Source organism: Lepisosteus oculatus, unplaced genomic scaffold (assembly GCF_040954835.1).
Source record: "Lepisosteus oculatus isolate fLepOcu1 unplaced genomic scaffold, fLepOcu1.hap2 HAP2_SCAFFOLD_113, whole genome shotgun sequence".
Taxonomy (NCBI): Eukaryota; Metazoa; Chordata; class Actinopteri; order Semionotiformes; family Lepisosteidae; genus Lepisosteus; species Lepisosteus oculatus.
Window position 1 is genome coordinate 139,727 of NW_027167664.1, and position 24,607 is coordinate 164,333.

At 45.2% G+C, this 24,607-nt stretch overlaps 4 non-coding genes and 1 pseudogene across 4 annotated transcripts; 2 read left to right on the forward strand and 3 right to left on the reverse strand.

Moving 5' to 3' along the window:
* Positions 1-297: 297 nt before the first annotated feature.
* On the reverse strand, positions 298-439 carry LOC138226213 (U4 spliceosomal RNA). Its single transcript, XR_011184437.1, has one exon. It is a non-coding gene; the product is annotated as a U4 spliceosomal RNA (small nuclear RNA).
* A 230-nt stretch (positions 440-669) lies between these two features.
* On the reverse strand, positions 670-786 carry LOC138226210 (U5 spliceosomal RNA). Its single transcript, XR_011184434.1, has one exon. It is a non-coding gene; the product is annotated as a U5 spliceosomal RNA (small nuclear RNA).
* Positions 787-4,969: 4,183 nt separating this feature from the next.
* On the forward strand, positions 4,970-5,138 carry LOC138226212 (U1 spliceosomal RNA). Its single transcript, XR_011184436.1, has one exon. It is a non-coding gene; the product is annotated as a U1 spliceosomal RNA (small nuclear RNA).
* Positions 5,139-5,775: 637 nt separating this feature from the next.
* LOC138226201 (5S ribosomal RNA) lies at positions 5,776-5,894 on the reverse strand (annotated as a pseudogene).
* Positions 5,895-7,552: 1,658 nt separating this feature from the next.
* Positions 7,553-7,716, forward strand: LOC138226211 (U1 spliceosomal RNA). Its single transcript, XR_011184435.1, has one exon. It is a non-coding gene; the product is annotated as a U1 spliceosomal RNA (small nuclear RNA).
* The last annotated feature ends 16,891 nt before the right edge of the window (positions 7,717-24,607 follow it).

The following is a 24,607-nucleotide window of genomic DNA, read 5'->3' on the forward strand; positions in this document are numbered from 1 at the left end:
CGATTTCTTACGGGGCGCAGTAAGTACAGACGTTTAAAAAGCTCCACTCATGCCGACGATGCAGCATGAAGAAGCGCAACCTAACGTTTGACAGACAAAAGCCGGGCGCCGCTACGAGCAATATGAAATCAAACTAACAGCACACGGCGTTTCGCGCTGACTCAAAAGTGATCTCGACAGACGCTGTTCTCTGCATAACGCTGAAAGAGCTAAAGAGCGTTTCTGTTGAGACGTAACAAAGTGTCTTTCTACCATGATGTTACCATGACAAAATCTGTCTTTAAACACCTTGCTCAGTCTCTGACGAGACTGTCAAAAATTGCTTTCGCCGATTGTATTGCAAACCGGCGGAAGCGGGGTATTGGGAAAAGTTTTCAACTAGCAATAATCGCGCCTCGGCTAAACCTCACAGGCTACGATACTGCCACTGCGCAAAGCTGACGGTTGCCAGGCAACCGCGGGGATCCTATGGAAATCGTTATCAATCGTCTCATGGCATGTCGTTGCTGTAACGCTTCATATTTGCGGCCGGACACTTCCTGTCCCCCAAAGAAAAGAGCGCCAATCAGACAGGCGGAGACCGAGGACTCGCAGAGCAGACGGCCACAGTCGCCGTAATAAGAGCGATTGTGAGCGGTTTTGTTTTCTCTCTTTGACCAGCCCAGCTGCACCCCACCCGAAGGCAGGGAAGCACAAAAATTGTATGGAACTCATTCATGTTCCTCTCCATGGAAATCTTTAGTAAAAGGCAAAAGATTTGTACGAGATGAAGAGAAACCAGAGTGCGTGGCTGGACAGCTGCAGGAGCCCAGGCCGCATTCAAGGCCTCTGCCCTGCCGGTCGTGGTTGGCAATGCACCTGGCCTTACAAACGAGCCAGTGGGGCCCGTTCAGCTCCGGGCTCATCGCCTGCGGCTCTCGGCTTACCTGGCAGGGGAGATACCTTGATCAGCCTGTAGTTGGAGTAGTTGGATTGTTTTCTTGTTTTGAACTGCCCTCACGCCTACGCCAATAAACTCAATAAACTCATCGGCTGCACCCCTTTCCCCTCAGTGCTCCCAGGAGCTGGACTTGAGGAAAAGGAAAAATGACTCTATTTTCTCCCCGAGCGAGGAGGAAGGAGAGCATGGCGATGGGGACAGCTGGAACCCCTCCACCCCTCCTTCTACCCCCTTCCTTGAAATGGACTCCGTGAACGCTTTTACTGCTGCCACCCTGATGAAGGCTCATTCAGAGGATGGCTGGCAGGAAATTGGTAAGAAGAAAAAGAAAAAGAAGAAGGTAACAGGTGAGACCGAAGAGAAATGTGTTTTGTAAAGACTGGTTCCACTTTCTTATGTAATATGGCTCTAAACATAATTTCTCTTAACACCAGAGGTATCAATGACAGAGTTAAATGTCAGTGTGTCTTTGATTACCTCCAGCAGAGAGAGGGAGATGTGTTGATGTTGCAGGAGTGTGTTTTAGCCTATCAAGAGAGGTATAAAAGCTTTGAAGATAGGTGGGATAAAGGGCCTTCTGTTTGGTCAGGGGACAATAACAACAGAGCCTCTGGCGTGGCCATTCTTTTCAAAGGATGGGCTTTCAAATTGAAAAGTATTCAGAGGGTCATAGATGGCAGGTTGCTGTGTGTGGATGTGGAATGGGGGACCGTTAACCTGCGGCTAATCAATGTGTATTGTCCTACTGACGTGGGAGGAAGGGTGGAACTACTCAAGGCACTCTCTCCCCTATTGTTAAGTAGCACAGACGTGATAGTGGGAGGGGATTTTAATTGTATCTTAGAGCACACAGACAGGCAGTCTAGCTCGCCGATAAAATTGGATTCCAGCTCACTGGCCCTGCAAAACTTAGTTCAAGACTTTAAACTCTCAGACACATATAGATGTATATATCCCACAACAGCAGGATATACATGGTCAGGGAGGAATAGCAGCTCCAGAATTGACTCTTGCTTTGTCTCAGAGAAAGTGAAAGTTGTTGGGGTCACTCTTCAGCCTGTCTTCTTCTCAGATCATCAGGCTTTAGGGTGTAGAGTGGAACTCCAGGGCGGGACTGTCTTTGGCCCAGGCCTCTGGAAACTCAACACAAAGCTGCTAGAGAACGAGGGGGTAGTATCCCGCTACAAGGAGAAACTATCACAGTGGCTGTCCTTGCAGTGTCTGTACGGGTCAGTAGGAGAGTGGTGGGAGGAGGTGAAGGTGAGGACAAAGGCCTTTTTCATGGCTGAGGGAAGGAAGGCTGCTGCCAGACGGAGAGGAGTGCTAGCCAGGAAACAGAGGCAGCTGCAGCGTCTCTACACGATGCTGCACAGTGGCTTCGATGTGCTCGAGGATATCACCCTTTTAAAAAAGGACATCCGGAGCATAGCCGAAGAAAGTAGTCGAGGAGTGCTGTTAAGAAGCAGAGTGCAGTTCTTGGAAGAAAATGAGAAGTGTACCCGCTTCTTTTTCAGGAAAGTGGTAGGCTCCAAGTCTGTCATGGAAAGTGTAGTTGATGAGGAGGGACGAGAGAGAACAGAGCCGAGTGCTATCCTCTCCTGCACCGAGGCCTTCTACTGTGAAGCTCTACAGACTGTGAAGCTCTACAGAGTTAAAGGATGAAGAAATTCATTTTTTTACCTCAAAGCTAGAAAACGTTTTGAGTGAAGAAGATAGGGAAGTACTTCAGAGGGATTTGACAGTAGAAGAGCTGAGACAGGCTATGGAGAGCTTACAGAAGGGGGAAAACTCCGGGTGCTGACGGGCTCCCTAAAGAATTTTATTGCACCTTTTGGGATCTGCTTCAGGATCCACTACTGCTCCTATTCGAGGAAAGCTATAAGACAGAATTGCTGCCTGACTCCTTAAGAGAATGCACTATCTCTCTCTTGTTTAAGAAAGGAGCAAAGAATGACATAAAGAACTGGAGACCCCTCAGCCTGTTAGGCGTGGACACTAAGATCCTGTCCAAAGCCCTTTTCCTGCGCCTACAAAATGTAGTGGCCTCACTGGTAGGGAAAGAACAGACTTGTGGGATAGCAGGACGCCTGATGAGCGACAACCTGGCCTTGTTGAGGGATGTCTGTCTGTACTCGGAGGATCGCTCCCTCCCTCTGTGCATTTTAGGTGTAGACCTAGAAAAGGCCTTTGACCTCCTAAACCGGCAGTACTTAACATCGGTACTTGAGCACATGAAGTTTGGCCCCATCATGAGAAAGTGGATTAACCTGCTGTACACAGGTAGCAACAGCAGAGTAATGGTTAATGGCAATAGATCACGCTCCTTTGAAGTCTGTTCAGGGGTGAGGCAGGGCTGCCCATTATCCCCCTTGTTATTCGTTTTGGCTATGGAGCCCTTAGCCTGTGCCATGCGCCAGGATCAGGCCATTAATGGGATACCAGTGCCTGGAAGTGGGGGAGGAGAGGTAAAGACATCTCTATACATGGATGACGTCACCCTGCTCCTCTCTGACAATGCCTCAATTAGCAGAGCTCTGCAGTGCTGTGATCGGTTCTCTTTGGCTTCCTCTACAAAAATTAACACATCTAAGAGTGAGATTTTTTATCAGAACTGGAGGGAGCCAAAAGAAGGACATGATCTCAGGCTGCAAGAGAAGAGAATTAAGGTCCTGGGGGTGTATTTTGGAGAAGAGATGGGAACAGTAAATTGGCAGAACAAATTGCCAATCTTAAACAAAAAACTGATGCAATGGAAGGACCGAGACCTCATCATGATAGGGAAGGTGCTGGTCATCAAAGCCGAGCTCTTGCCTGTCTTGAATTTTCTGGCTTCTACCTTCCCAATCCCTCACCGTGTTGCGGCTGTGCTGAGGAGATTGATGTTTCAATTTCTATGGGGTGGGAAGCAGGAAAGACTCAGAAGGGAAATAATGTACAGGCCGCTACCCTCAGGGGGGAAGTCTGTCCCAGATATTGCTACGAAGCTGCTGTGCATTTTCCTGTCCTCTGTGCTGAGAGGCTTTGCAACAGCACCTGCAGCGCGTACCTGGACTTATTTTTCCAGGCTCTGGGTAGGTAGGGAGGTGTTCAGAGTGTGGGGTGTCAGACCCAAGCTGGATGTCCCACTCTCTGACACATGCCCTGCAATTTATGGGACAGTTAAAAGTTTTCTAAGATCTCACCCAATTGGCCATATTCCCCTCCGAGATGTCAGCGTCCAAAAACTGGAAGATTTCGTTGCACCCCAGAACAATAGGCAGACCCCTGTGGGCATTTTAACATCAGCCCAAACAAGGAAGGTGTGGAAACACACATCCTCTAAGTTTCTGTGCAACATTCACAGAGATTTAGACTGGAGTGTCGTCCACCAGTGCTTACCAGTACGAACTTTCTTGTACCGTAGGGGCCTCACCCCCAGCCCTCGCTGCGTTAGGGTGGGCTGCGGCGAGGAGGAGACTGTATCCCATCTCCTGTGGTCCTGCTTTTTTGCTAAGGCCTTCTGGGCACAGTTTGAAGATTGGTTGCAGGCTCTCTCGCCCCAATTTACCCTGACCGCTGCTTTCGTCATATACGGCATCTCTCCTGTCAAACTTCCTCCTGACGTGTTTGACAGGATCTGGGCCGTGGTGAACAGTGGGAAAGGTGCCCTGTGGAGAGTGAGGAACATGGGGCTGTTCAAAGGCATCGAGATCCCAGTCAAGGCAGCAGGTAGCCTGGCCCTGTTCATCACCCGAGAGAACTATTACCTCAGAGATCTGTGGAGAGAAGGGAAGGAGGAAGCAGAAAATCTGTGGGAAATAGAGAGCATAGGTCAATATCTCAAGAAACATTATCCAATATCTCAAGAAACATTAAACATTATTATAATGAAAAACATTATCATGTTTAAGTAAAGAATGTGATTTGCACCAGAAAAAAAGAAAATTGTTGCTATTTAACTGTTACCGTGTCAAAATGTAATGAGATGTGATCATATATACTGTTTTAAGTATGTATATTAATGTAAAGCTTTCTGATTTGTGATGTCCTGTATTTTTTTGTGAAAAGAAAATAAAGTTCTTAAAAATCGAAATCGGTTCACCCAGGCGAGGCTCGGCCATTGCACTCCGGCTGTGCTGACCCCTGCGAATTCCCCAAATGTGGGAATCTCGACTGCATAATTTCTGGTAGTGGGGGACTGCGTTCGCGCTCTCCCCTGATGTGCTTGGTCCAAAATCAGTTACGGGAGGGTTAGGACACCACGAACTGTATGGCTGCGGAAGGATCCCGGTTCGAAAGGAGTCGACACCGCTGCTGGTTCTCGGTGGCTTTTAGTTAGGGGTCCGGAGAAGCATCTCAAGCTAGTTCCACTACTCCTTCCGGAAGTTCATTCCCTTTTCAAAGTCAGTCGTTTTGCTGTAGTCTGGGTTCTTTAGGCTGATTATCGAGGTTAGCCTTTATTTGGTCATAGGGGGCCTCGGTACTGTATGTTGAGTCTAAAGACAGTTTCACCCGTTTTCTGATTGCTAGGTTCTGTAGGTTCTGTACCAGACATGTCAAACAGTGAATTGCTGTACCTCTATTGTATCCGTGCTCAATGAATGAAATTAGTAACAAATGAATATATGTCTAGTTATATGAAAAACAAGTGGTTTATCGACTCATCTTCATTTGCAGATTTAGAGGCAGCTTCGATATTCGTTTAACAAACGTTTTTTTTTTTAATATGGGTCACACACATGCCAAAGCAACAAAACATCTCTAGAGATGAGGCTATAGATCACCTTTCCATCCTGCAGGTTTTCCTCCCAAAGCCTACGGCACCAACGGCGACCCCTGCTGGACGGGAGAGCAAAAGCTTACAGCACCTGGTATTCCCAGGCGGTCTCTCATCCAAGTACTAACCAGGCCAGACCCTGCTTAGCGTCCGAGATCAGACAAGATCAGGCGTGTTCAGGGTGGTGTGGCCATAAGCGAAATCCCTGGCGCCTGACTCGCTACTTGAAGCTGTGTGTGGCGGGGGCTCCGTGCCCCCCGAGCGGGACTGAAGGATCGTTCGTGTGCAACTCTTTGGAAAGGAGCTGCTTTCCAAATCGCATTGCGTGCCTGGATGTTGGCGAATGCGCTCCCTTGTGATGGCTCGTCCCGCACTGGAGGAGGACAAACAATCTGCACGGAGGAGCACCAGGCAAGTCTTCGCCAGACAAAAACCTCCAGTGCACAGCACTCTGGAAACATTTCGGGGCTGTCGCGTGTTTATTTCAGCACGTAAAGCGCACCGGTCCAACACGTCGGCCGGGCGCGCGGCGCCTCCGCCCTCTTGTGGCCTTGCGGCGTCAGAGCAAGAGGCTCCTTCTCGCTGCCCTTCCACTGTGTTGCAGGGCCCCGAGAGGGAACCCGGAGCGTGCACTTTGTGGGGGGCGGGGGACCGCGTTCGCGCTCTGCCCCCGGTCTCTTGCGCGAGTACTAAATCTCACGGACAGGGGGGCCTCATCATTGATTGTTACAGGTGAGACGGGGATTAGGAGGAGACCCTGACTGATGGGTAAAGGGGAGCACTAACATCAGAGGTACATCCCCGGCGTCTCTTTTTGAGAGACGCCCTGGGGTTTCCTAATGACCAAGGAGGGTCGGGACCTCGGTTTGACGCCTCCCCCGAAGGACGGCGTCTGTTTGTGAGCAGAGTGTCGCCATCAGGAGGCTGGGGCGTAAGAGAGCCACACAGCCCGCAGGGTGAGCGCTCCCTACTGGTCCCAGTCACACCTCTTGCAGGAGCAGCAGCAACCGGAGCTTTTCCGGGGGGGAATCTCGTTCCCGCCGGAGCTGAATGTACCTGCATGTGTGGTGTCGTCTTCTTCCCCCGCCCCGCTGTGTTTGCTGTATTGTCTCTGAAGCCGGCCCCCGAGACGAGACGGGCTGTTCCTGTGCCCCAATTAACACTTTACAGGTGCCATTCCCCGGCATTGTGGCCATTGTCGGTGCTCACACGCGATAAGATAAGGCGGAGGAGAGCGGGGCATGCCCAGCGCCAGACATTCAAGGAGGGGGCAGTGCGAGGTGAGGTGAGGTGAGGTGCGACACGCCGGAGCCCCGACGCAGCTAATGCGGTAGCACTTGTTGGACTGGCATCGAAAGGACGTGTGCGCACGGAGCGAGCCTTCCCTGCGGCGGAGCGCGGGAACTTTCTCCCCCCCTCCCGCTGCAGGAGTTGTGTGCGCTGCAGCGGCGCCGAGAGAAAAGCACAGAAGGCAGCAGGCTCTGGAGAGCAGGTAAGAGACGGAGCCTTGTGGGCAGGCGAGCAGGCCCGTTTTTTGGAAATTGCTGAAAAGGTTTGTTCGGTGTGTGGCAGGCGCACGTCGCGAGCTTGCGTGGCGATCTGCCGGTCTGGAGTTATGCAAATGAGGCCGAATTGCATCCCGGGACATGCTGCGAATGCGCAACGGCGACTGCAGATGTGTAGGAAACGGCACGCTCGTTTTCTCGTTTTGCCCACACTTTTGAGTGTTAGTGTGGCGTGTGAGTGTGCGAAAGAGTGGGCCCAGCAGGAGGCGGTGGCGTGCGGGGCGAGGAGGTGGCCTAGGCTGCGCGATTTGTGCTATGGGTGCGGGCCGCTTGCAGGGGCCTGTACAACTCATACTTACATGGCAGGGGAGATACCTTGATCAAGAAGGAGGTTCACCCAGGGCGAGGCTCGGCCATTGCACTCTGGCTGTGCTGACCCCTGCGAATTCCCCAAATGTGGGAATCTCGACTGCATAATTTCTGGTAGTGGGGGACTGCGTTCGCGCCCTCCCCTGATGTGCTTGGTCCAAAATCAGATAGGGGAGGGTAAGGACACCACGAACTGCGTGGCTGCGGAAGGATCCCGGTTTGAAAGGAGTCGACGCCGCTGACTACAAATCAGGAGATTGCAGGTTCGAATCCTGCCAGGCTCGGGTTGTTTTTAAACACATCGGGCTACTCCCTAAGTAGTCTGTGCTACTTACTGCATTGTAATCGTACCCAGTAAGAGATTTCCTTCATGTAAATGAACTGCACCTGACAGCTTTAGAAAAACACCTGGGCTCAGTACGGTGCTGAGAGATCAGCGTTGCTGTTGTTCTAATTAGCACGCACTGCATCGGCTATGACCCGAACTTTTCAATTATTTCGATCAGTAAGTCAACACGTAGTCCACATGAAAGGTAGAAATATTCTCTTGTCTGTCTCTTGTTTTTATAGAACTGAATGTCCCTGACAATGTACTGTTAGTTTTAATTGAAGAACGGCATCTGTGTTCAAATATACCAGACAAGTTTACGTAACTGCTCATGCAACACTCAGTTGTAATTAGTCAAGAAATAAAGTCGAACAACAGCTGCGAGTTTGATTCTGAACGTATGAGATTGCAGCGCCTTTTACGTCCATTGACAAATGATAGATATTCGAAGAGAGATCCTTCAGACCAGCAAGCAAACCCACGGCTATTTCGGTTTTCTATCTAGGCAACGTTGGTGTCTGCAATAGCATACATGAAAGCGTGATGCAATTTCTGTGGCTACATTTGTTGCACGTCATGCACAGTAAGAGTGTTTCTAACACCAAATAAAAAGTCAACAATTAGCGATCACGCCTTCTCCTCAGTTAACCCACTGAAACCCTTGCTGTTAACAGTTCTTTACTGCATGCTTTACGAGCACCTACATATCGTGTCGGTTCTTTCAGCTTTATTCATTAGGTTTTCAAAGGCATAAGTAGAGCACCAGAGGTGCGAACGCAGAACGTGTGGTTATCTGAAGAATTGCTTTCCATGGCAGCGGGTCCAAGCGATTTAGCGTTTTTATAGTACCGGGGAAGGAGACGCGGCACTTCGCCTTTACCGCGCAGGCACAAGGAGACGTGCGGCAGACGCCGTAGTCGGCAGTATTCGAACCTGCGCGGGGAGTCCCCAACGCATTTCGAGTCCATCGCCTTAACCACTCGGCCATGACAAAAGCGAGCTCGCTGCCGCCGCATTCCTCCTATAATCTAACACGGAGTGCGAGGTGGCTGCGGAAATCTTTTTAAAGTCGCTCTCCGTTAAAAAAAAAAATACCTTTCACAAGATTCGTGCCGGCAGACAGACACGCCTCAGAGGGTTTAAGGCTGGCTTCTCGTTCAAATGATATAGTTCCCAGTCCGGATGTCAAAATGCAACTTTGGCAGACAGAAAAAACATCAACAAACCACAAATGTGGAAAAGGATTTTACAAGCTGGACCACACTGCACTTTCAAAAGCATTTACATTCGTGTTAGACGCAGGAATTGCCTTTGATCTGCGCGCTTACGAACGCCATGGAAAACGAAACAAAACTAAAGCCCTCAGCTCCTGCACTTGATTATAATGCCGTTACGTGTCGAAGCAGGAATTTACGTCATCCTACCACTGCAAAACGGGGAATAGAGGGAAATGAGCACAATCTACGAATTGTCTCTAATCAGTCCCTACACTTGTAACACGCCTGGAAGCGTGCACCCCCATCATTAATCTTTGCGCATCTGTGCAAGGTAAACTCTGGAGCAGTCTCTGAAATGGCTCAAACGAAACACGTGATTGATTCCATGTGCATCTGGGGTTCATTTCTTATTTACATTTAATTCAAGGGAAAGGCTTGGGTCAGTTTCAGACGGCCTCCAACAGCGAGATTCAAGCGTCCCACCTTCAGCCCAATCTGCGCCGCCAGAACGCCAATGGCTCCTCTGGTCTCCGGGGTGCGGTTGTGACCCCGTAACCTAAAGTGTTGGTGGCAGACAAATGGAGACTAACAGGTGATGTCCTAGGACATGACTACATTGTGACACTCGGTGGGGATGGTGACCATTGCATGGAAAAGAGTGCGAGGCCCCTTTAGAAAAACATTTTGTTGACAGGCATTCTGCCTCAGCCTAAACACCTATAGCTTGCAAAGCACATGCTATTAGACAGGCACCTCTGCAAGACCTTAAGAGTCTCTTAAACTAGTGATAGTAAGGTGTTCCCAATGGGTGACATCAACGTCACCAGTTCAATTTGGGGTACCAGAGGGATCAGTGCCGGGACCAATATTGCTCTCTCTCTTTACATGCTGCTGCTAGGTAGGATAATACGAAAACATAATATGAACTTTCATTCATATGCTGATGACACTCAATGAAACATTTTGTTTACACCAAACGATAACTCTTCTATTATCAGTTTAGTTAAATGCATTAATGAAGGAAAGACTTGGATGTGTGAAAACTTTTTGTTACTCAACTCTGAGAAAACTGAGGATCTGTTGATCGGAGGCAACAATACTGATAGGACTACTATAACTTCAGCACTTAACTCAGAGGATTTCAACATTTGCCTCAAAGAGACAGCACGTAACCTAGGCGGCATATTAGACACAAGGCTCTTAACAACTTGCATTGTGGACAACCTTGTTGTGAAAGGCGCTATATAGAAATACATTGATTTGAATTGAATTGACAATGTAAAATGTTGTGTGCGTTGTTTGTTAAACAAGACTGTCTTTATTTCTTATTATGCGTCAGATGAAGATCAGGTCACATTTTAAGAGCCATTCATGTAGAAACCCAGATCATTCGCGTTTTAATAGTCACAGGAAGAGCGAAACGGGTGCTTTTCCTTTGTTGCGCAGGCACACGATGACACCGTAGGCGGCAGGACTCGAAGCTTCACGGGGAGACCCAGACGGCTTTCTAATCCATCGCCCTAACCACTTGGCCACAGCTGCAGCGCGCACCGCCGCTGCCACCGCCACTTCCTTCTTGATACAGTCTAACATGGAGTCCCGGGCGGCGGCGGAAACCTTTTTCAAAGTCGCTTTCCGTTTAACAACAACAAAAAAAACTTTCACAAAATGCATGCTAGCAGACAAACGCGCCTCGGAGGACTTAAGGCTGGCTTCAAGTTAGAATGATAAAGTCTCCCCGTCCAGTCAGGAAAAGGGAACTTTGTTAGACAGAAAGAAGGAAGTAACAATAACGGAGAGTTGTGTGCAAGGATTTTAGAAGCTGCGCAGCCCTGCAGTTTCAATAGCCCTTTTAATCGTGTTAGATGCTGGAATTGGCTTTTTTTTTACGCTCTTACGAATGCGATGTCAACGAAAACAGAACAAAGCATAAAAAACCCTCAAGTCCTGCAGTTGGATAGAATGCCGTTACGTGTCCAAGCCGTATTTGACTTCATCCTACCATTGCAACACGGGGCGTATATGGAAACGAACACACGCTACGAATTGTCTCTAATCAGTCCCTACAGTTGTAAGACGTCTGGAAGCGTGCACCCCCATCATTAATCTTTGCGCATCTGTGCAAGGTAAACTCTGGAGCAGTCTTTGAAACGGCTCAAAGGAAACACGTGATTGATTCCATGTGCATCTGGGGTTCATTTCTTATTTACATTTAATTCAAGGGAAAGGCTTGGGTCAGTTTCAGACGGCCTCCAACAGCGAGATTCAAGCGCCCCACCTTCAGCCCAATCTGCGCCGCCAGAACGCCAACGGCTCCTCTGCTCTCCGGGGTGCAGTTGTGACCCCGTAACCTAAACTGTTGGTGGCAGACAAATGGAGACTAACAGGTGACGTCCTAGGACATGACTACATTGTGACACTCGTTGGGGATGGTGACCATTGCTTGGAAAAGAGTGCGAGGCCCCTTTAGAAAAACATTTTGTTAACAGGCATTCTGTTCTGCTCAGCCTAAACACCTATAGCTTGCAAAGGGCATGCTATTAGACAGGCACCTCTGCAAGACCTTAAGAGTCTCTTACACTAGTGATAGTAAGGTGTTCCCAATGGGCGATGTTCGGCTTTTAAATCATCTCTCCGTGGAAGCGCCGAGATGCAGCTGTTTAAGGCTTAGAAGCAGCTGACGGTTTCACTACCTAGCTGATCACTGTCAGTCAGGGAGCTCAGAGGTGAAAAGCCTGTCTGAGAGACAATTCGCCATCGATCAGTTCAATATGTTCCGTACCAGCTCGGCGCACCTGAGATCATCTTGGTAGCCGTGTAGCTCAGATGAGTGAGAGCATGTGTGTGTGTACCACCGTGATTGGATGCTGGTCCTTCTCAGGTCACAGCAAACCTTCTGCTGCCTAACTTAACTAAATTTGGGGATCCCTTTGAAAAAGCAAAGGAAAACAAAACTGGCTCTTCATCAGCGTGATCGACCTCACCCAGTGGCCTAATAGCTAAGGCACTGGCCTCCTAAGCCAGGGATTGTGGGTTTGAGTCCCATCTGGGGTGCTCCTCTCCCATTTTGAGCATACAAATGTCCTTGCGATTTGCAAAGTTGCAACCCCACCTTACTCAGTGAGCGTCTCTGCTTTTCTCTCACATACAGTTGGGAGAAAAACTTTTCTAAACAGCTCTTTAGACGTGAGAGTTTTCGTTTGTTCATTTTGTTTTGCTCTGCTTTGCTTTGTTTTGCTTTCCATCGCGTTGGTAAGAGCGTAAATAAAAAGGCGATTCTTGCGTCTACCACTAATGTAAGAACTATTTCAAGTGCGGCGTGGTGCGGCTTTTCAAATGCTTGTGGGCATTTCTCTGTTGTTGATTCTTTTTTTGTGGGTAACAAAGTGGCATTTTCATGTCCGGACGGGGAGACTTTATCATTCCGACATGAAGCCACCCTTAAGTCCTCTGAGGCGTGTCTGTCTGCAAGGCTTGTATTTTGGAAATGTTTTTTTGAAACGGAGAACGACTTTGAAATAGGCTTCCGCTGGCGCCTTGCGATCCAGGTAAGATTGTAGCAAGAACGCAGCGGTGGCAGGGTTTGCTGTAGTCGTGGCCGAGTGGTTAAGGCAATGGACTAGAAACCCATTGGGGTCTCCCCGCACAGGTTCAAATCCTGCCGTCTACATTGTCTGTCTCCTGTTGTGTTCTGGCGCAAGCAAAGAAGCGTGCCTCTTTACTGTTCCTGGTGGTTTTAAAACGCCAAATTGCTTGTACCCGCTTCCTTGGAAATAAGTTCTTCAGTGTCCGCGAATGGCATTTTGCAGCTGGAAGCAGATGTCGACGCTTTTTGCACAGAACACCAAAAAAGTGTCTTTTTGGAAGACCCAGACACTAAGCATTGGTGGTTCAGTGGTAGAATTCTCACCTGCCGCACGGGAGGCTTGGGTTCGATTCCTGGCCAATGCGATGGCTTTTGCAGTGAGCAGCTCCATCACTTGCATCCCCTTGCAACTCGCAGCTGAAAACCCACTGAAGCTAAGCAGGTGTGAGCCAGGTCAGTACCCGGATGAGGGTGAGCTACAGAGAAAAACAAAGCTTCCAGCTGGAAGCGGTGTTAATGGTGTCAGCGGGGGGGCGCTCACCCTGAGGTCTGTGCGGGTCCCAATGCCCCAGCATAGTGACGGAGACGCTATGTTGTTAAAGGGCGCTGTCTTTTGGATGAGATGTAAAACCGAGGTCACAGCGCTCTGTGGTCATTAAAAATGACCACCAAAACCTTTGACAAAAGCTCTTGGTAATTGATGGTCTTCAATAATGCTTCTCCTTTAGGTACATTTTAAATCAGCTGAAAAATGCTGTGAAATGGGGGGGCACTTCAGGCCAGTGTAGGATTTGGGTTACAAGAACCATGAAACTGCACGTGAAAGCCCGTACACTGAATTACACGGCTTTCTATTCAAAGGAGGGCAAAAGAAATTCCCTGAGTTCGATTTTTTGCAGCACAGAGAGGACCACTGTTGTGAGGCCGGTTAGCTCAGTTGGTTTGAGCGTGGTGCTAGTAACGCCAAGGGTTCGAGGGTAACTAGTTTGTTTAGAGATGCTGAGATGGGTTGTCATGCAACGCTGTCACATAGTGCCGACAGACAAGAGTGTTGTGGGAGAAGAGAAATGTGTTTGAAGATTTAAGAGTGTCTTAGGTGCAGCCAAAATAAAGTGTCACAATTGCAAGTGGTTGGATTTCCATTGTTTAATATGGTAAAAATAAGTGGAAGTTATCTGCCGGTCCGGGACAGTCTGCCATGCTTTTGTCATTTACTGTAAAGTGGTGTCGAACTGGGTGTCGAACTGGAGCCTCACCATTTGCATATGTGAGGCTCCAGTTGTACATCGAGTGTCACATTAAATGACAAAAATGAAGAGAGTTAAAGCAGCTGGAGAGGTTTTCTTACAACTTTTGAGCTGACACAGTTTTGGAAAATGTTTCCTTCACGCTGCACTGTACAACATAGGCAGCCAAGAGTCTCCAAAACAAAACAGAATTGACAGATAGGAGAAAATTCCCACTCGTCCTGAAGTTCCCAAAATCCAGCACTGAGCGTAAACAAAGTGTCTAAGTAGCGTGGGAATGCTAACCCTAACCCTAGCTGGAGTTTGAGCAATCCAGCACTGAGCGTAAAAAGATTAGTCAAAGTAACGTCTAATCGGATTAGTTTCCTTAGAGCTGGTTCAGAGTTTGCTCAAGAGTTTACCTTTCACAGATGCGCAAAGAAGAAAGTTGGGGGTGCACGCTTCAAGGCGCCTTACAGCTGTAGGGAGTGATTCGAGACGATTCGTGGCGTGTGCTCGTTCCCATATACCGTACGCCCCGGGGTGCAGTGCTAGGATGACGTACAATACTGCTTGGGCACGTAACGGCGTTATATGCAAGTGCGGGACGTGAGGGTTTTCGTTTGTTCGTTTTGTTTTGCTCTGCTTTGCTTTGTTTTGCTTTCCATCGCGTTGGTAAGAGCGTAAATAAAAAGGCGATTCCTGCGTCTACCACTAATGTAAGAGCTATTTCAAGTGCGGCGTGGTGCGGCTTTTCAAATGCTCAACAGGATGACTTCGCATGCATGCGTGCTTTCTTGCAGTCGTGTGTGCAATCATGTCTGCTTACGTGTAAACGGGCGTGGTTTCATGTATGCAAAAAACTTTCCTGGGCTCTTCTGAACCACATAAAATTATTTGGAGATATACATTTGTCTTGTTTTCCTCTTAGGCTCTAGAATTGATAACTTCTTTTTCATTTTTGGCATTTTTCATCATTTTCCAGAAAGTGGTTGCAAGCCCGATATCATGCGAAAAAACTTCAGGATTCGGGGATCAGTCAATGGATTTTCTTCAAAGTTGGATTTTTGCACTCTGTGGACCAAGAGATATTGTTCTAAAATGTTTTTTTTTTTTCAAATTTAAAAATATCATTTTTTCATGGAGCTTTGAAGGGGATGGATTCACCCTCCTTTAGCCAGGACAGAGCTCCAGGAGCCTGGGTAGGATTCTAGCTTTCTCCCCTTTCAGGCACCTGGCACAGAAGACATCATTTTTTTCCTTAAAATCTTTTTTTTGTATTCCTTGTTGTTCCAAACTTAATTTTAATCACTTTTAATTAGAGATTTTATTAAAAATAGTGCAAAAAATGACTAATTTCACAAAAAATAATGTAATATAAAACGGATGTTTTTAACTTTATTGAGGTGTTTTAGAAACTAATATGTCTTCAAAAATGGTTGTTTCTCACTCCTAGGAATGAAAACTGTTGTTATATGATGTTATATGATATTAAAATAATAGTATCCGGAATTTCCGCAAGGTGGAAAGTCTTTAACGAAGATATTACTAATAGGATTAATAATGAATGACCTTGGACAAGCTGTAAACTCAAAGTATTGCCTTTGTCCACGTTCTTTTTTTCATTGACCATCTTTGTAAAAGTAACACCACAGCATTTTGCAATCACGCATTTGTTTCCAATCATGCAAAGTACAGTAATTTTTAAGAATTGATTCACCATGCCTTTTACATGCTCATAAAAGAGATTGATTTAGGAACATAAACATATTACTGTATGCAAACTGTACTGTATACAGTATGTATATGTATATTTAATGTCTTAACTGTGCCTGTTTAAGTATTGAATATTTATATGGAATTTTACCACTGAAGGGAAATCTTAGTAGCTGAGCATAAAAAGAATAGAAGCATACTGCAACGTGTGTGAAGGCCATAAACGATATTAATTTTGGAACTTATACATACAGTATATGGCTGGTCTCGGTACTTTAAAGAAAACATACACACCAGTATTCCATTTCTCACTAAACATTAAGCATCGAAGTCTTTTACTAACGTGATACCGGAGTCAACAAGCATACTTTTAGAATTTGATTAAAAGGAAATATAATATGGAAACGCGTATCTAAAGAAATTAATAATGATATAATTATATTCATGTACCGCAACACAAGAATAGTACATGCTGTACATTGTCTGTTGATAATGTTTCTGTAGTGCTTTTTCAGCATATTGCATGTGACTTTGCCGGTGGTGCTGTGGGTTAGGTTCTTGGTTCCCTGTCACACAGTCTGTAATCAAATCCCTCTGGCTTTATTTTTAACAAACATTTCTTTGAAAAAATGAAACGTTTCCTTAGTCAGAGATTAATTAAAACCTCACTCGCACCAAACAAATTTATATTTCTAAATATCACAACATGATCGAATTTAAGTCATTTTAATAACAATGAATAGTCACCTAGGCGTTACAATATTAACATTTATATTGATTTAAATCACGTTTAAATCGCCTTTATTTAAAACCCATAAATAAAGCTGATACTGTTTAGACTTTTAATTATTTAAAACTGTATTACAGCAGCACAATGCACAATGCAACGTAAATCGCTATCTTTGTCTTCTGTGTAATAATGTTCATCTCTCTGTCCAGCAAATTAACAATAGTAATAATAATGAACTTTATTGTATATGGCGCCTTTAAAGGTGGCTCCTCAAAGCGCTTTACAGGTTAAAAACAATAACAACAATACTGTTAGGCTGGGCAAACGATTTTTTTTAAAGAAATACAAAATGAGATATAATGATGTGTTCCGGCTTAGACATTAAATAAGAGCATAACACGTGGGCGGCGTAGAGGTCGGCTCTGGCTTTCCCATCTACTGTATACACTGCAAGTACAACCCCCCTCTCTGCAGGAGTGATGGCTGTGACTAATTAAACCGGTTTCACAGGTATTTTCAAAGTAGAAGGAGGCGAGAGTTCCAGTGAAAGACACCTCCCCCCTCTCAAAAACCCAGTAAGTACAGTACTTACTTGTTAAGAAAGGCTAGGCAACTCAAAGAAATCGCTTTAACATGCTAATGCGTTGATGTAACAGTCCGGGCGTGGCAAGCTTCTAATGTCAACCCGACTACGGCGAAAGGAACCCTTCTTTCATTAGAAGACAATGAACATATTTTAGCCCTGAATGAATTAATAGCAAACATGGTTTACATAAAATACATTTTTCCAAGAAAGTTTAGCCTTTGTCACTAATGAAACCACTAAATAAAGACATAAATATAGAAATCTTAAGATTTTTAAAATACATGACTTTGCTAAAATTTATTTAAAATAAAAACGATTACAAACGCCAGGAGAGAGAGAGAACAGGGGAGGGATGTTGGTTTTGCATAAGGGAATGAGGTCTGTTTGGGAAAGTGGAGTTACATGTTCTGGCTGTTTGTGAATTATCGTTGTTGAGTATGGAGTGTTGAGGTATTGATTTTGTGTAATGCTTTATGTTGAAAATTGAGGTGGATTTTGTTTATGATAAAGAGGATAAACTTGGATGGGAGGAGGGTTTGGTTTTGCATAAGGGGCGGGATTATGATAGTTGGAGGAATTTGCGAGAGTATAATGGTTTGATATATTTGATTTTGTATTGTGGTTGTTATCTATGTTTTTGGTTGGTATTATGTTTATATGGTTGTTTTTGTTGGTTGGTTGTTATTATGGTTATTAATAATACGATCTATAGTTGAAATCTGAGTCTAAATAAAAAGAAAAAGCAAGTGATTAGGTTTATGAGCAATCTAATTACTTATTCGTTTAAAATGCTATATAAAATAAAGTTTATTATTAATTTGCTGGACAGAGCGGTGAACATTATTATGCATAAGACAAAGATAATGATCCTGATCAGTTTAGAAATCTGTGTACGCTGTAAGGTTTTTACTTCTTAAACTTTTAAAATACACGTTTCGAATAGAAAGAAATCCTCTTCCTGGTACAGTACTGTATGTATAGCAAACCAGCACGTCTTTTTTCTCCAATCAGAGGGGTGTCAGATGGTGTCAGCCAATCACCATTCTGAAGCCCTACCATAATCTCTGGTATAGGGAGACCCCAGAATTCTGTCCCATAGTTTAGACAGATGATAGATACTTTTATTGATCCCGTGAAGGAAATAAAGTAAATCATTTTCATTTTAGGAAATTATTAAACGCTCAGTTAAAAGCAAAGGAGATTGTCTGTTATAGTGGACATAAAAACAAGAGTTCGCTGGCATTATATCCTAGAACACACAGACCAGCGCCAGACCGTTAAAATGCCTGATGAACTAGGGATTGGACAGTTTCCAAGTGCTTCTACAATCGATGGAAATGTTCAAATAAATGTGCAAAAGAAATAAACAAAATAATCATTTATTTCTTTATCATATTGGCTAGCTAATGTCCTCTCTTTGCTTGTTAGTGGCTGTGTTTCTGCGTTGGGTAGCAACGGTTGACTGTTCTCAGGCGGAAGATGTAAACAGCTTAATTTTCGTGTTAAATAATTTTTTAAAATTAAAATTCATTCTATACAGCAATCGCATATTTGGGTACCGTTTCATAAAACTTTCATGCTTAAAATGTTTGGGGAGAAATGGAAGACTGGTGTGTATTTTTTCTTTAAACTATCAAGACCAGCCATACACAGTACAGTTTATGTACATACAGTAATGTTTATGTTCCTAAATTAATATCGTTTATGACCTTCAGATGCGTTATGCTCCTCCTCTTTTTATGCTCAGCAACTAAAATTTCCCTTTAGTGGTAAAATTCCATATAAATATTAAAAACTAAGCAGATTAAAATGTGCACAGTAAAGACATTAAATGATTAAATCTTTTCACTACCAACCAATGCACCATGAGTGCCCCTGTCGGTCATTTTGGCCAGCCAATCACTTACCGCAGTGCCCTCCGGTGCCCTGCGGTGGCTTGTGGGTAGGTTACTGTACCGCGGGTTTTTACCGCGCATTTTGAATGGCTGCATCTGTACATCAATAGGAAGGTCATGTTTACACAGAATAGCTTTGTATTTATTGGCATTTACCTCTAAGGGGTTGAGTGGACCTAATCCATGCATCTTAACAAAGACCCAGATCCCTTCACAATAGGATTCACGCAGTGGAGCCTGTTGGCTTCTTTTGGTGTGCACTGTGTACTCGTCTGATTGTTGAAAAGAGGCTGAAGGATGCCTCATCTGACCATACAACTTTTTCCCACTGCACAGTATACCACTGCTGGTGTTCTCTGTACCACTTCATTCACAAAAATGCATCTTTAGGTGAACAAGCAGTCTATGCACTGCAACCTGACTACAGTATCCCTCTCTGTGAACGTCTTATAATGTCTTAACTATAAGCATTTGTCCACAGTTACCCTTAGCTGATGATGACTTTCTTTCAGACTCTTCCATGAAACATCAGCAAGTTGAGCCATATTTGTCACTGAAGCTCCTGCCAAACGTTTCATCCTCCAGCCAAGGTAACCAAACTAATCTGCAACTTTTATACATGAACCTAAGCATGATGGGATGTTCATTTTCTCTCTCCATCCTTCTATTTCTAGAGAAACATGATGACCCAGACGATGGCCACTCTGCTGCTGTTCCTCGTGGTTGTGATTGTAGTGCCTGTGTTGGGACGCTGTCCACCCCCTGCCAATGAGACAGCCTATCAAAAATTCTTACGACAGCATTTCAATAAATGTGGCATGGGTACTAAAGATTGTCCTTCGGTAATGAGTATAAGGTGCATGGGTAAGCCCTGCAAGGAAAAAAACAGCTTCGTCGTCAATACCACGACAAAACAGATCCAAGATGTCTGTGGCAAAGGGGGCAAGCCTTTGAGTGGTAACCTGCGCCAAAGCACCTCTCCCTTCGAAGTTCTCACCTGTAAAAACAAAGGGTCCGAACGCCCTCCTTGTAAATTCCAGGGGGTCAAAAGCCCCAGATACATTGTCATCGGCTGTAATGATGAGAATTACCCTGTGCACTTTGATGAAAGTATAGTTCCATAACTGGATTAGCCTGGCGTCTGCTTTATTCTGTAAAGCCATTCAAATAATTTCACTTCCACTCTTCAATTTGTACTTTGATGCATTTAAATAGTGAAACGCCATGAGAGGGTACTGTGTTACCACATTACCCTCTAACATGCTGTTGTAACAGAAAGAATAAGGTTCTGGATCCCGAGATGAAGTTAAACAGATGAGTTTATTGCATACAAGGAACAATACAGCTAATGTCTTGTTTCCCGCAAGAAACAACAAAACCAAAATATTGTTCAAGGTGCCAGTACAAACTTTGGGTTTATATAGTCCTTCATTGCTGCTTCTGACGTCATTCGTTATTATGGTAAAAGCTTTTTAGCCAAATGGTCAGGGATTAAGTCCCCAGGGGGTTTCCTAGCTCTCCTAACTCGCATCTGGAATCCTTATCAGTTCTCCCTTTCCTGTCATAAACTCCTGTTTCTTAGAAGTCTAATCTTCAAGCAGAGAGGATTTAATTTAACCCCCATCTTTACTTTTACTTCATTCCCCCCGTATAAAATATGGCATACGTCAGTACTGCCTATTTTTTACACATATAATGTCAGGGCAGATTTGTCCTTTCTAGGTGAACAGGCATGCATTGCCATGACATTGTGCGTTCCATGGTTACAACAAGATGTGATTGATGTTTTTGTACAAGTGATAGTTACAATTATGCATATAAAACAATCCTAATTCTACAAATAAATAAAGTCCTACCCCAGGACCCAAACGCAGACCTCAGCCATGTGGAGATCTATCATCAGGATTTTGGATTAGCAATATTGACCAAACTCTGATTATCATTTTTCTTGGCTGATAGATATGCCAACACCCGGAATGTATTGATACCATATCCCCAGTAATGCTCCTCAGGCCTAACAAGCACACTGTTCGTCCACCTTACAAAGCATCAGACACAGAAATGGTAACAGCATTATTCTGTTCACTCAATCTCTGGTGCAGTGTCTCGGTGACAGTGTGATGCATGAATCCAGCGATCTCATCCTGTCACTCAGATGGCAGAGTCAGTAGTTAGTGGCACTTGATATGGTCCCTCCCAGCAGGGTTGAAACGTCTGGCAGGGTATCTCTTCTTCACCCACAGCCACTCGCCAGGTATCCTGTCATGTTTTCCCTCTACTGGAGGTCCCCAAGCATCCAACACCTGTTCACGAGCCCTGTGCACCGCTTCAGTTAACAAACATACAGTTGATATTTCCTTTGTTGGTCTTTCAGACTGTGGGTGATGGGTAGCAATGTAACTTCCACCTCACCCCTAGTGAGGCGATTACAGCCTGGCACACCTTCCCAGTATAGTATGCCCCTAGATCAGTATCCAAGGGGCAGGGCAGTCCGCACCACGGGATCATCTTTGTCATACACCTGGGTATCCGCCAGCATGAATATCTGGCTACAAAATGGCATTGGGCTGTGAGAGCATGCAGGGCATCTGGTGTGCTGACGGCCCCACACCCCATCATCATACAACCCCACATTCTTTTCACATTTTTTCTACCCACATCTATTAGAAGCCTCAACCTGAATTCTCCCTTTTCCCCAATAGAGGTTTCACAGCAGAAGTCTCCGACTCCTGCTCTCCCCGTGCTGCTCGCCTGGCATCTGCATCTGCACCTGCACGGTTGTTCCCTTGAGTTACTGGAATTATTTGTTGTGTTATTTACACCTAACTACAGCTACTTCAATCGGCAGTTGTAAAACTACAAATCAGTTCAGAGACAAGCCCAGTACTCTTAACTGGAGTCCCTACCGTTGTGAGAGAATCCTATTTCTCCATAGCCATCCAGAATTGTGGCCTACATACAACAAATACATACATTATATACATATACAGTAACCTTTTAACATCTTTCTTTTTACAATCTTCCATCAGTGCTCTTAACTGGCTTGCTGTGCTGAGGCAGTGGAGGGGCATTTTCCGGTCGTTAGCACCTCGAATTCTGTTGTAACGGCTCAGCCTGTTCTCTGTTCTCCCTCATGCATAAGAGAGGACCCATCAGTAAACAGTATTACATTTTCTTAAATTTTCACCGTCCCCCACCCTTTGGCTACAGTATCAAATGGTATAATAGTGCCTACCTCCATGCTCCTGCGTCAGCACAGCTGCCCAGAACCCTTTGTCCACACTTACATACAAAGGACTGGTTGATCCATCTGAGGAAACCCCAGTCTCAGCACCTGTAAGAGAGCTTATTTCAAATTATTACAGTCGGCTTTTGCTGCTGGAACCAAGGCAATCTTGTCCTTGTACTGCACTCCCCCCTTAAGCAGATCTGTTAAAAGTTGTGCTCACCCCGTAAAAACATTGCACCCAGGCCCTGTTAAAATGACACACTGCTAGGCACAAAAGGGCCATAACTGCTTACTATTAGACACTCTAAACCTGAAGCAACTCAGACTTGTGGGTTTCCTCGTCAGGGGAAGCACTCAGAATACCATCAACATACTGAGTGATCACAGTCAGTTGAACCCACATGATACCCTGTTCTGTATAGTCATTCCTTGTAATGCTGCATAACATCCCAACCCAATAGATCTGGAATAAAACCACCCACATTCGCGTGATAAGTGCACGTGAATGTTAAAATCAATGTTAAAATCTGGTACTCATCAAGTAAAACTTACTGTCTCAATACTCCTGTGGCCTCCTGCCGTCTCTCCATATACTCTACAGCACACTGTGAAGTGAAACAAACATGACAGTAGTGCTCCAGTATCCCATAACAGAGAAACCAACACTCCATTAACAGTACATTTTAATCCACTGGATTGGGACAGATTTAGGGGGGCTACAAGGGATTTACAGGATCTAATCTTTAGGTAAACAGATCTCTCACAAGACTGTTTATCCTCCCCAGACAGAGCTCTTAGCAGGGTGATACATTTTTCACTGTTCTTCCCTGTCAGTTGAACCACAGGGCAGGTCCCTGCTTCCTTCATCCTGCATGCGACTTCTGCAGTATCTGGTTTCAAGCCATTCAAATAAATTCAACTTTTGGTTCACCTATTACAACTAATTGTATATAAATACAAAAACTGTTTATCTAACTCCTTTTTAAGTCCACCTGTACTGTACTTATAGGTTTCATACACTCTCATTTTCCAATCTCTTTTTTAAGTTGATTTTCGTCAAGTCTCTCTAGTTACGTCTCTAGCCAGTCCGGCTGGCTAAACACACTTGCACTGTCATTTAGTATACCAAAACTCAGTTACACACTGCGTTTTTTTACACACACACACACACACACACACACGCGCGTACGTACGTACATGCCAGCACACAAATTCATAAAACACACATACAGATGCAGCCATTCAAAACGGGTGGGGTATTTCGCGGTATACCGCGGTGGGCTTGTCGCATCAAAACGCAGTATAACGCGGTGCATCGCGTCAATTAACGTCATACCGGAAAGTATCCGGAATCACCTTGTAAAACCGCCAGGAGCAGCCAATAAAGCTTAACCTCTCATGTACAGCATTTGAGCTTTTAAATTTAAACTGTGTATTACAGCATGTTAATCATCAGTCATTAAAAAGTTGGTATATTTTATGAAAGCAAGATTGCTCAGTTGGGCAAAAGTACAGAACCTACCTTCATCATAAATAGTTTAATTATGCAGAAATATTTTATGCATCAAAGCCTTTACCGAAGATATTACTAATAGTATTAATAATGAATGACTTTGGACAAGCTGTAAACTCAAAGTATTACGCTGGTCCACACTCTTTCTAACCATCATTTTAAACGAAAATACTTTTATTTTTTTCTTTGACAAACACCACAGCATTTCGTTGATCTAACTAACGAGGACAGGACATTAGCTAGCCAATATGACAAAGGAATAAATGACTTTTTTTGTTCATTTCTTTAGCACATTTGTACAAAACTGCGCCTTATTTCTTCTCCGTCACCACCCGCCAGCAGCACTCCCAGACCCAGACGAGAGAGAGAGACAGAAGACAAGCCTCCCTAGAGACAGAGAGAGAGAGAAGAGTCTAAGGGGTTTTGGCAGTGAAGGCACTGAGGGAGAAGGCACTCAGGGCTTTCTACGCAATAAGAAGGAGGCTCTTCAACATCAACCCACCAACAAGAATCTGGCTCCAAATATTTGAAAGTGTAATCCAACCCATTGCCCTATACGGCAGTGAAGTTTGGGGTCCCCTCACAGACCAGGATTACACCCAATGGGACAAACACCCCACAGAAACTCTGCACATGGAGATCTGTAGAATCATCCTCCGTGTGCAGAGAAAAACTCCTAACAACGGGTGCAGGGCCGAATTAGGCCAGTACCCACTATTGATAAACATACAGAAAAGAATATTAAAGTATTGGCTACACCTAAAAAACAGTGACCAAAATTCCTACCACCACAAAGCCCTGCTGAGCCAAGAGCTGAGCCCAAAACAGAGCCCCCTGAGCCAGCTGGTCCTGAGGCTCACTGACCTGAGCCACACCGACACTAACCAGCCTCAGGACAGCACTGCTAGAGCACCACAACCCAGACTCAACCACATCACAGCACAGATCAAACAGCAATATCTCACATACTGGGACACACACACACAAACACAACATAAACTGGAATGCTAC